The sequence below is a fragment of the Opisthocomus hoazin genome, chromosome 30 (genome assembly GCF_030867145.1).
Source record: "Opisthocomus hoazin isolate bOpiHoa1 chromosome 30, bOpiHoa1.hap1, whole genome shotgun sequence".
In the NCBI taxonomy this organism is placed as follows: domain Eukaryota; kingdom Metazoa; phylum Chordata; class Aves; order Opisthocomiformes; family Opisthocomidae; genus Opisthocomus; species Opisthocomus hoazin.
Window position 1 is genome coordinate 3,682,530 of NC_134443.1, and position 12,624 is coordinate 3,695,153.

At 47.9% G+C, this 12,624-nt stretch overlaps 1 long non-coding RNA gene and 1 other non-coding gene across 2 annotated transcripts; both read right to left on the reverse strand.

The window, feature by feature from the left end:
* Nucleotides 1–451: 451 nt before the first annotated feature.
* On the reverse strand, nt 452–4,422 carry LOC142365035 (uncharacterized). The gene is made up of 3 exons (XR_012766379.1): nt 4,003–4,422; nt 671–717; nt 452–549 (listed from the first exon to the last, which is right to left on the reverse strand). It is a non-coding gene; the product is annotated as an uncharacterized LOC142365035 (long non-coding RNA).
* A 1,532-nt stretch (nt 4,423–5,954) lies between these two features.
* Nucleotides 5,955–6,028, reverse strand: TRNAR-UCU (transfer RNA arginine (anticodon UCU)). Its single transcript has one exon. It is a non-coding gene; the product is annotated as a tRNA-Arg (tRNA).
* Between the last annotated feature and the right edge of the window lie 6,596 nt (nt 6,029–12,624).

The window sequence follows — 12,624 nt, forward strand, 5'->3', positions numbered from 1 at the left end:
CTAGCAAATGTTATTTTACATAGTGCATCTCCTCTGTATCTGAAGTCATTTCAATGTGTGTTACCAATTTGTTTATTTTCCGCAACTGTGATTATTGCTATAGTTCATGAGCTTGTATCTTCTGTTCTTTTTTTTTTTTTTTTTACACTGATGTGTTATTTGACAATTTATCACTAAAGAGAGGTGTATTGTCCTCTTAAGTGCAAAAAGCAATGAGGACATCGAGACTCGAGAAGCATCTAACACGAAGACAGACTACACAAATGACACACCACCACAGACAGGCTCGAACTGCCCTCCCTTGCACACACATTGTTGTGCAAGAGTAATCTGCTCCCTTTACCCACCCAAAGGGGTCTATTCCTGCACAGCCCTCTGCCCTACACTAACTGCACAACCCCTCCCTGCAATGCCCAACTGTGGCCCCCTCCTCCCAGCCCCTGTCCCTCAACTTAGCTTTCAGAGGGCCAAGGGTCTGAATCCATCCTCGACAAAAAGCACATTGGCTAACTGGGATGCTCCTGCATTCGCCAGGTTCTGCTTCGTCATCTGAAAAAAAAAAAAAGAAACCCACACCCACAGACAGCGTTGACAGTAAGCATCACATTGCCCAATGCCAACCTCTTCCACAACAACCCTCTCCTCAGAAGCACCGGGGTGCTCCGCTCACCTGCTCATTCCAGAGTCAGACACTATGGCCGTCATTGCTTCTGGTACCTAACATACCAAGAGACACACAGTTACCATTGTGAGAAGTCACCCACCTTATGCTCCTCCACACTGTCAGCCCAGCTCACCTAACTTTAAAACCCACCCGTGCAATTCTGTTTGGATCCTGCCAAGTTCCTCTTCACCATCTGCAAAAACAGCCAGTGCCAGCAGAGGCTTGTCCCTCTGCGTCTGCAAAACCAGCATTGAACAGGTCATCCAGATGCTGAGTGATAGCTTATAAAATTCCAGAGGCCTTCTTTCAATTTAGGAATACCAGCTAGAGTCCAGCTACGGTCTGCCATCAAAAAAACCAACCAATCCAATAGTAAGCCCTACAGATACATGCCTTAATACCTTTGAGATTCAACCTGTTCAACTACTACTTGAGCAGCCTCTCCTAGATGAAGACAGGACAAAAGGCACAGTCTGCAGGGTGCAGGGGGAAGAATCAATAAATAGGGACAGAGAGCCAGCCCAAGAGAGACCAGGAAAGGCAAAAGAGTGCATGGGCAACATGGCAGAGAGGGAGGAATTAAAAAAAAAAAAACGGACAAGGAGCCAGACAGAGGGAAAGGCAGCAATCAGTTGAGAAAAAGCAATGGACCACAGGGCAGAGAGGGAGAAATGGATAAATAGCAACAGGGGACCGGACACAGCGTGATGGAGAATGGAAAAAAATAGCAGCAGGCTCCAGGGAAGAGGGAGGAATAAAGGAACAGCGACTGGGAGCTGGACAGCGAGACATGGAGGAAAAAAAACCCAGTGATGGGCTACAAGACAGACAGGGAGGAAACAAACAGCAGCAGAGAGAAGGACATTCCAATAGCATGGGACTACAAGACAGAGAACGTGGAATTAAAACACGGAGAGAGGGAGCCTGACAGAGAGAAAGACCGAGGAAAAAATCCAGACAGGCTACGGGGGGCAGAGCAAGGGATTAAAAGCTGGGGACAGGGAGCCGGACAGAGAGAGATGGAGATCACCGGCAACAGCGGTGGGTGCAAGAAGAAGAGGTAGGAATTAATAAACATGGACAGGGAGCTGGACAGAGAGTAATGGAGAAAGGCAAAAATAGCAGTGGGGTACAGGGCAGAGAGGAAGAACTAAAAAAACAGGGGCAGTGAGACACAGAGAGAGGGAGAAAACAAAGAAGCAACGGGTTATGTGGCAGAGAGGGAGGAATTAAAAAATAGGGATGGGAAGCAATAAAAAGTGAGATGGAGAAGGGGGGGACAATATGACAGGTGACAGGATGGAGAGGGAGGAATTAAAAGTGAGGTATGGGAGCTGGGAAAGGAGAGGCGGAGAAAGAAACAGAATCACAGCATGGTATGGGGCCGAGGAGGAAGAAGCTGAACAACAGGGACAGGGAGCTGGACAAAGAGCCAGAGAAAGAAAAAATATGGATGGGCTACAGGACAGAGAGGGAGGAATGAACAAATGGGGATCCACAGTCAGGTAGAGAGAGATGGAGAAAGAAAAAACAGCCAGGGGCAACAAGGCAGAGAGAGGGAAGAAAGCAAAAACAGGGACCTGGACAGAGAGACGACGAAATACAATGATAGCGATGGGCTACAGGGAGGAATGCAAAGACAGGGATGAGGAGCCAGACGCAGACCAACACATACAGGCAGTACAGCAACAGCTAGAGGGCAGAGAGGGAGGAATTAAAACACAGCGACAGCGAGCAGTGGAGGGAGACGGATAAAAGGGGGGGGGGGGGCAGAGAAAGACAGGCTACAGGGAAGAGAAGGAGGACTTAAAAAATTGGGATCCAGAGCTGGAGAAAGAAGTAGCATTGCCACAGGCTAAAGGGCCCAGAAGGACAAAATTGAAAACCAGGGAGTGGGAGCCAGCCAGAGAGGGACAGAGAAAGGAAAAACCACGATGGGCTCCAAGACACAGAGGGAGGAATTTCAAAAAGGAAGGGACCAGGAGCCATACAGAGACAGAGAAAGGCTGTCTGATGGCTGGAAACATATCCCGTGCCCCACGCCACCACCTGGAACACCATCCTAGGCCTTGAAAAGCAAGTGCTGTGGAGACATGGCACCCCAGAAAGAATTAAGTCAGACAGCGCGACTCATTTCCAAAACAACCTCATAGACATCTGGGCCAAAGAGCATGGTATCGAGTGCATGTATCACATCCCCTATCATGCACCATTCTCCAGGAAAATCAAACGATACAATGGACTGTTAAGAACTACACCAAGAGCAACGGGTGGTGGGACTTTCAAATAGTGGAATATGTGTTTAGCAAAGGCCACCTGGTTAGATCTACCAATCGAGCTGGCCTCGCCCCATCAAAACTTCCACATACTGTAGAAGGGGATAAAGTCCTCGTAGTACACATGAAGAACATGTTAGGGAAGACGGGCTGGGTTAGTCCTGCCTCAGGCAAAGGCAAACCCATCTATGGGACTGCTTTTACACAAGGACTTGGGTGTGCTCGGTGGGTGATGCAGAAGGATGGGGAAATCCAATGTGTACCTCATGGGGATTTGATTTCGGGTGAGAGTAGCCAATAAATTAAATCATATGATGTTAATTGCTAAATAACCCTGTCACTGTATGTCATCACTACTATAGTTGCTATAAGCCATATCAATGGTATTACAGTAAGAATCATCCAAATTAATGAAGGATCAACTTTGATGAAATGGAGCAAAGTGCAGCAGTGATGGAACTACAGCTGGCTTCAGCAGCTGGCATCCAGCAACTTCCTCAAGACCGACATCTTCAACCCACAAACCATGGGCATGGGCCACGTCAGACACACCTGCCGCGAGCTCTGGGTGCAGCAGGTGACCATCCAATACCACACATCACCTCTCCTGCCCTGAAAAGGCTTATGACAGGTGGAACCCAAAGTCATGGATTAAATGAACTCAATGGACATTTTAGAGGGTTGGCCCATAGAGTAAGGGAACGACATCTCTGTGTGTGTGTGTATATATCTCAAAGACAGGAAAAGTGGTGGTGATTAATTGGAAAGCGTAAGATCTGGGCATGAAGTAGATGGTATAAAATAAGCGATGGATAACATCCTGGGTTCAGCTGGGATAGGGTTAATTTTCACAAGAAGCTGGGAGGGGACACAGCCTGGACAGCTGACCCAAACTAGCCAAACAAACAGGATATTCAACACCATGTGACACTATGCTTGGTATTTAAGTGGGGGAGCTGGCCAGGGGCTGCTCCTGAGCGGACTGGGCATTGGACGGTGAGAAAATTGCGCTGTGTATACCCTGCTTTTGTGTATTCTTTTTATAAGTATTAATTTTTTTACCTCTTCCTTTGCTGTTCTGTTAAACCGTCTTTATCCCAACCCCTGAGGTTTGCCTTTTTCTTCCATTTCTCCTCCCCATCCCACTGAGGGGGACGAGCGAGCGAGTGACCGCATGGTTCTTTGTTGCTGGCTGGGACTAAACCACGACACAACGGGAGCGTGTCCTGTATTGGCAAGTCTGCAGTGCAGCATGCTCATACTCTGAAAGGTTCAGGAGGGGAGTGTTGGGCTACCCGAATGAGAACACATTTCTCTGCTCCTGCTGAAGTCATGACATGGTTCAGAGATGAGGCTTGAGCATTGAAGGTAAGCTTCTGTCCAGGGAGGTATATAAGAGGCTGGGAGTCCAGAGAGATCGATGGAGACCTGGGTCCAAGTGGAAATATGTGTGAGCACAGGCAGTCGCCGACAAACATGACAACTGAGGGCAGGAGCTGAAAAGGAGACAACAAGGAAGAAAGATGCATCAGCTTGCTCAAATTATGTTTTGTACTGCACCTCAAAACCCAAAGAAACCTACTCCACAATAGACAAGGGCCAGGAAAACAGCCAGTGGCCACTGAAAGTCATGCAGCTGGGAAGAAGTAGAATGGTGACATCGCACAGCCCAGTAATGGGATCAAGCTTCCCACTCTCTTGGATTTGAAGGAGGCAACCAGGCAGATGCTGCTGCCTAGGTCAGCCCAGTTTCCCTGTTTTAGGTTGTACCCCTTGACATATTTCAGACGTGGGAGAGATTCACCCCTAACCATAGACAAGGAAGGGAAAAGGGTGCAGCTAGGGCATCATTTTTCTCATCCTCATGTGGATATCTCAAAGGGATTCTATGAACTATTGTTCAGAAGGACCTTTCCCCACCACCTCCACCAATGGCAAATGATACCCAGATGATTGAGGTGGCAACCGAGGAAAAGAGAATTCCCCTTCTAGTGGGCTCTGTAGTGCTCTCTGCTTCTCTAGAGCAGAACAACACCAGAAGCTCAGAGGAAACAAATCAGCAGTTCCTACAATGACCCAGATCTGAATGGATCCGGCTGGTCAAGGACACCTCCTATGTTTATTCACAAGCTTCACTGGTCCCAACAGCATGCCTGGCTCTCCAGAGCCGAGTGTACATCAGACATCTCCAACAAGCCGCACAGGAACTTCTCTCTGAAGAGTATATGAAGCGTCCAGGTCAAGCACCCTTCCTCCAAACTTCAGCACGTGTCCACCATAACGAACAGCTGCAGCAGCCTGGAAAAGCCCTCCAGCAGCCTCCACTAAAACCCATTCACCTACAAATCCCAGCTGCGCTCACCTGCAGCTCCCCTTTCCTTTCTCACTACTGATAGCAATGAGATTACATAGGAAGTTACATACTAATAAATTAGAACACCTGTAAAAGAAAAAGAAGAGTCAATTTGCTACTCAGGAAGATGAAAACCCATGGGGATGTGGAGGTGGTTGCCAGCAAACATGAATCTTCTAAGTAAAAACATAAAAATAAGAGCAGTTGCAAACAACTTCTTTAAGGTGTAAATTCAGGATAGAGACCTACATTTGGCTGCCCCATATTTGAAAAAAACAAAACAAAAAGACCACATTCATCACACGAAATATCAACAGAAAGCTCTAAATCACTGCCTAACTATCTGATTTCTACTGGAAAGCACAGTACTTTTCTCAAGAAGGTATCAAAAATGGGACCCATGAGCAGTGTTGGGGGAAAAAGTGGAGTTAAAACACCTAGCTATTCAGGAGATACCAAAAGAAGTAAGGAAAGGGGAATATGATGAGAGAGAGATGCCTTAGAAGGAGAGCACGTGACTGTAATGTGCATCAGCTGTAGAGAGGGTGTCATGAAAAGTCATTACCTTCCCATCTGAAGCCCTCAGGGGTGTTATAAATGTAACGGATTGGGACCTATAAATGAACATGCATTAAAATAAAAGAGACACCTGCCTGGAGATCATCTCTGCCGGGACTCGAACCCGGAACCTCTGGATTAGAAGTCCAGCGCGCTCGTCCATTGCGCCACAGAGACCTCACCATGAGCATGGCATCGGCACCAGAACTGAAAAATCGCGCACCTCCTGCATCACTGGAGGCGTCTCAACACCCACTCTCACAGCATGGCGCTCAGGCAGCGTGAAAACCCGGTACCCAGATCAATCTCCCTTGCAAATCAACATCTCTAGGCACCCCTGTCTTCCACAGGGATGGGCAATAATTCTGTGTATGATCTATATCTCGCTCAGTAGCAGGGATGCAGCAAAAACCTGGATGCAGGCTTGTATCTGCGTCTCTGGCAACCTTTCCGCAGCATCTCTAGCTCGTCTGAGGGCAGAGCTAAATCCCGGAGTAGAGTTAATTGCTGCACCTCCCTCAGCATCATCACAGCATCCTCACTGCAGAAGCCAAGAGATAAAGATGAGAGGATTTAGCTTACAACACGGAACACTGACAATGATGAAGAAAGCTCTGTTTGTCATGATGAAAAATGCAGAAACCTGTGGTTTGAGCAGAGAAATAAAAGAAAAAGCAGCTATTGCTTTTATTTTAAGCAAGCCATCAATCCAGGTTTTAATGTTTCTCTAGGCACATCTTCCACTGGAAGAAAATTAAGATGACATCAAAACAACAGGAAATATTCTTTTACATCCGCTGAGCTATTGAATAATTGATCAAACTCTGACAAGATTCCTTGCCGTGAACAAACACATTTTGCATTTCTAAACTGCATGAATTTTAGAGTATCGCTTACTCCCAAACATGCTCTTAATTAGGGAAAAACATAAAAGGCAAGATGCTAACTGCAATACGACTTGCTTAGAAGAATGAACACTACCTGAGACTATCAACTTTTATCTCAGGGTCGATGTGACCTGAACACCCAACTATACCAGCTTTTACCGGCTGAGAACACCCCATACCAATGATATAACAATAGATTTACCCTTTGATGGAACCAGGCATATAACCATGGCCAGAACTGCAACTGACCAGAATCTAGGACAAACATCAGCTGTACAAGACATTGGTTTAGACCAATGAAGATCATCACATCACTGACCATACGTGTGTACCACCTGCACAGGACAAGCACTTACTGATCCTGCATGCAACAAGTCCACACCGACTATGTGAGCAACAGCAATCGATTTGCCCACCCCTTAACATGAAAAATTTCATTGGTCTATACAACTGTATTGTCATGTATGTAATCCCTGCTTTCCTCTGTATCCACGACCTCCACACATTCGGCTGGGGCACTGCTACGTGCATAGCTAAAATATAAAAGAATAAAATCCCTTGGTAACTCTATGCAAAGCACCCTTGCCTCCCTCCTCAGCTGGCAAGAACTGACTTTTACACAAATTTGCCTGTGAAGTCACATGGTGCTAATGAGAAAAGGCACAGCACTAACAACCTCAGCACATGTAATGCAAAACCAAAGAATGTGGGTTTCCTTTTACTGATGCTATGGGGCTTTGGAAAGGTTTACGGCTGTCTCGACAAGTAAAATCCAGGTAGAAGTGGTGGGAAAGAAGGCAGGAATTTAACTTCTATCAGACAAAACCCTTTCTGCTGCAAGAGATGCCCAGGAAATCAATAATCCTTGAAGTAATTTACTCCATGAACCAACTGTAGGGACAGTGTAGCGCTGTACTCCCACCAGTACCTTGAGAAAAGTTGAAGTCTAGAAAACATCTATCTACAGGGTGAACAAAGGCTGCACTTAAAAAAAGTCATATAATAAATCTTAGACACATTTATAAAGCACCAATATAGAACAGAAAGGAAGATTAAAATCTCACACAGCCTGTGGCTTCACTATATGTGTTCCTCATAGGAGGAGACAACAGCAACTCTTTTAATATGGTTTGGGGAGGCTGCACCTCAAAAGCAGTGCCTATTTTGAAGTCTTTAACAGTTTTGTCAGCAAGCAGAAAACCTGGAGATGAAGTACTAATTTGCACAAACCTCAGAAGAATGACTGTGGCTTTATCGGCAGCCGCATCCCAGGAGTCAGAGGGCAGATGGGTTTCAAAAGAACCCCAGTTCCTCCTGACTAAAACTGGACTGGGGCTTGTTGCAGGTCTGCAACCTGCCTTTCCCTTCTCAGTGCCTATGTTCTCACACATCTTTGGGTATCACATAGCCCAGCAGCATGCAGGCCCAAATTTTTACCAGCCAAGCAGCACTCAACATCTGGAGGAACGCCTGCTCCGATCAAACCTAATTGCACCAGAAACAGGAAAGGTCCAGGAGTTTGAGCAGGTCCTAGGTGAAAATAGCACATTTCCAACACAGAAAGTATGGAGAGAACCAGCCACTGCAGGGAAATGGATGTGCCACAGGCTGCACCCCCACGAGCACCCCTTGATGAGCAGCACTACTGCCAGGAGTGCCAGCAGAGCCGTCCCACCTTCTCCCCGTCCTCGTCCCAGCACACGCCCCTGCTGGCACAAGGACATGGCCACGGGCCACACGGTACCAAATACTCCCCACTGAATGCTAGAAAGCAACACGCAACTTTCAAGTCCTCGGGCCACCTGCTAAGCATCCTTTTGCCTTTAATAATTTGGCCAGGCTTCCCCAAGGTACTGACTGTCCCTCTGCTATCTCCATACATGACATACTTGGAAAGCAGAGACTGAAGCGAGCAGCATAGATGCAGGTAGGTTATTTCTGGTGCAGGGGGATGACAATACACCCATTTCTGTGGAAACAGATGACAATGAAATACAGTAAGCTAGGCAGCATGTTTTAAGACAAGAGTAACATCCCTCTTTAGATACAGACAGGGAGGTGTTTATAATGTGTCCTCAGCCCATAGAACTGCAATGGGAGTGAAAAAACTGCAGGGGGTCCAAGCAAGATGCAAGTTGGCCCCCAGCTCATCCCTGATCACCTTCCAGCATCACATCATTTGCCGCACACAGAAAGAACATGAGTCATGAGCAAGAATGCAGTGGACTAGGGTGAACCAAGATAATTTACTACCTTATAAACAGCTGGGAAAGACCTTTTGCAAGACAAAGACTTAAGCAGTAAAATGGCTGCTGAAGTGTGTTTTACTTGAGCTGTAAGATATCACCTCATGTCAAGTTGCTCTAGGGCAGCATCATCAGTGCCAAGAGATTCAAAAATCTCTTTGCACACCTGAATAAACAGCAACAGACAACATGTATCAGAGCTGGGACTGTTTTGCGGTAGCCACAGCTAAAGGTTTTGTAGTATACACAACTACCCTACCACCTAATAAAACCTTCTCCAAGAGTCACCAAAGAGCCAGTCCCACCAAGCTAAGGATAAAGCTTTAGAAGCTGCACGCTCGCAGACAACGAAGCCTATTAACCCATGTATTCACAATGGGGACAGATTTTACCAAAATCCTCACAATTTGCAAGGTATATTCTTGTCTTTTTCCTAAACTTGTAATCCCATCTTTATTGGTTTTTTGTTCTTTTACTAGCCATGTCAGAAACACCCAAAATGCAGCCAGGTACCTTGCACTTGATTTGACACCCCCCCCCCCCCATCACATGCGTCTGTGGTCGCAGAAAGGCCACTGCCTTTCTGAGCCTCGCTTCATCTGCAGAACTGTGACTGGGCTCTTCTAAAACACATTCATCAGTGACTCCTGCATTTTTATCCCCCTGAAAAATAACGTATCGTTGTGAGACACGCAGCCAGTTTCAGAAGCTTTTGCCTTCAGTGCCATGGGCTGGCATTGTTGGCTGTACTGAAGCTTGTTGGGTAAGGGCACAATTCAGCAAGTGGCTGATTTTCTACAAACTTACAGTTAAATTACAGCGGATGTTCTTTTCAAAGGCAACTCATCTGTCATCTTACTACGTAAGATATACACAACTGTTTGAAAACCTTTCCTCCCAACTGTGCAGTTGGTGGTACCACAGCCCTATAAAAACAGGAGATGGGACCTTCCAGTCCCCAGCTCTAGAAACTTCCACCGCAAAAAACAAGGATAAAATCCTCCCCCTCACTATCCTCAAGGACTTTCCAAAACTTAATATTATGTTATTAGTGGCAATATCAACAACATGACACTCGGGCACATGCTTAAGCAGGGAGGATGCTGTGACCTTAGCGTTCCTCATCCTGCAAAACAGATGCATTGTGGGGGATCCAAAGTAGCAGAGACCGTGACAACACGCCTTTAGAAACACTCAAAGAGTCTGCTAGAAAGCAGGTTAGGTGCACTCCCACTGTCACCCATCAAGACACACCACCTTCCATGCACACATGTACAATTACAGACACATAACCAAATTTCATATGCAAATTTCATTAGCAAGATGGTGTTTCTAATAAACCTCTGTCCCAGAGTCTATAGCAACAATACTGTGAAGTTAAGCATCCACAAGGCAAAAACAGTCCCTCTTTCTTTATTCTTCACAGAAAACTGCTATTAGCAATCTGTGCATGCTGCTAGCATCATGAGACCCAAAAAACTCTTAGGTGTGATGGAGTTTGACGTCTCTGGCAGGACAGAGCCATTCATGACGCATATATTCAGAGTGCATTTGAGGGTCAAGGGACTGAATGTCTCCTTCCTTCCGGGAATGACGATCCACCTAATTCTAACAAAGCATCATCTTATTTTCACTTTAAAAAAATAAAATAAAATATATAGTATTTTACCCCTAAAATGACTTCTTCATCTGCAAATTGCCATCCTCCCCCAGTGCTATGCTTCATGCATTGCAATGAAGGCACAGTGCCTCAGTTTACTGTGGATACCCAGCTGCGTCAGGACAGCATGGGCACAAGCTGCCCGACTTCTCCAGGTGCAACTGATCACTCCCAGCCTCTCCCAGAGCAGGACATGGCAGTGACACCCACCCAGCATCTCCCAGCACCAGAGAAGGCAGCACTGTGCCAGCTGCTTGCGCAAGCTCTGCGAAGTCCCTTCCATCCCCATGCTCCTTCTAATCTCAATGTTTCAGCTTTTGTGCCTTGTCTCTAAAAAGAACTAAACAAACAAACAAACAAAAAGACCACAACCACCACCAAAACCAAACCAAGAAAAAAAACCCAAACAAACACTCAGAGGATTTTTCTGGTAACCCAAATCCTGTCTATCACAGAATCACAGAATAGTAGGGGTTGGAAGGGACCTCTGTGGGTCATCTAGTCCAACCCTCCTGCTGAAGCAGGGTCCAGGCGGGTCTTGAATGTCTCCAGAGAAGGAGACTCCACCACCTCCCTGGGCAGCCTGTGCCAGGGCTCCGTCACCCTCAGAGGGAAGAAGTTCTTCCTCATGTTCAGACGGAACTTCCTGTGCCTCAGTTTGTGCCCATTGCCCCTTGTCCGGTCACTGGGCACCACTGAAAAGAGCTTGGCCCCATCCTCCTGACACCCCACTTACACTTGTCACTCAGCCTGACACATTCACCTCTGTCCCGGCTCTGCAGGAATTGCAAACACCTCTGCTGCTCCCACGTCTTGCTTTCAGCTCTCGTTTCCTTCCAGCAACTTCCTTCTTGCTGCCCGCGTCCCCTCCACACCCACCCGGGACGCTGTTCCCACCAGCTCAGGCGTCTCCTGAATCAGCCCCAGCCACGCTTCTCCTGCCACGCCGGTGCAGGCCTCGCTCGCTCCAGAAGCAGAGGTTTCCCCGCTGGCCGGACAGTCTGTGGCCGGGCGAGGGGTCTCTCCGGGCGCTTTTCCTGGACCTCGGCCACGCTGAGCCCCGCGCTTTGCTGCGGCGGCTACGGCCGCGCACCCGTGGCTCCAGCCCGCCCCGCATCTCTGGCCCCCCTCCCCTCCCCTCTCGCTCCAACTTTCCCCGGCTCTGTCTCCGCGCTCCTCGGCTGGACTCGCCTGCGCCTCTTCTCTTTGGATTCCTCCCTCTTTTCCGGCGCTTCCCCCTTCGCCGCACTCCCTTTGTCCCCTCTCGGACTGCCCTTTCCGCCCAGGGCGGCCCGGCCGCCGGAGTTTCCATAGGAATGGAGGTGGCGGCTGGGGCTCTGGGCGGCGAGAAAGAGCACAAAGGGAATGGGATGACGGAGGGGAAGGGCTGAGGACGCAGGGCAGTGCTCCCGCAGGCCCAGGGGATAACGCACCCCCTTCCCGCGGCTGCCGGCCAGGGTCTCGGCACGCAGGCAGCCCCTCGAAAGCTGTTTACTCACTGGGAGCTGTTTGTTCAGTTTTGGGCGGGGGGGGTTTCCTCCACTGGAAGGGCAATGTAACAAAGACAAGCAAAATACAATGTGGAAAGTCGTCCCCCCGCAGCGTGGCTGCGCACGGAGCAGAGCAGCCCCTCGCTGCCGCGATGGAAGCACAGAACTGCTCTACAGCTTTCAGTAAAACCAGCGACTGTCTCTGCCTGACGTGATTTGCCATGCAGGTGCACAACAGACAGGTGGAATAAATGCTGCGGTGTAACAAGAAGCAAAAAAAAACCCCTCTGTTACGGGCACGAGCTGGGGTTTTACTTTGATTTATGGTTCTTGCATTATTCTCTTTTTTATTTTTCTTGATGAATAACAGAACAAAAACGAAGAGGTATGTCACACAAAGGGAAGGTAAAAGGGGGCTCTCTAAGGAGATTTAGTCCACCAGCAGGACCAAAGTGCCTCTGCAGATCCAATTCACAGCTGTCACTTGGCA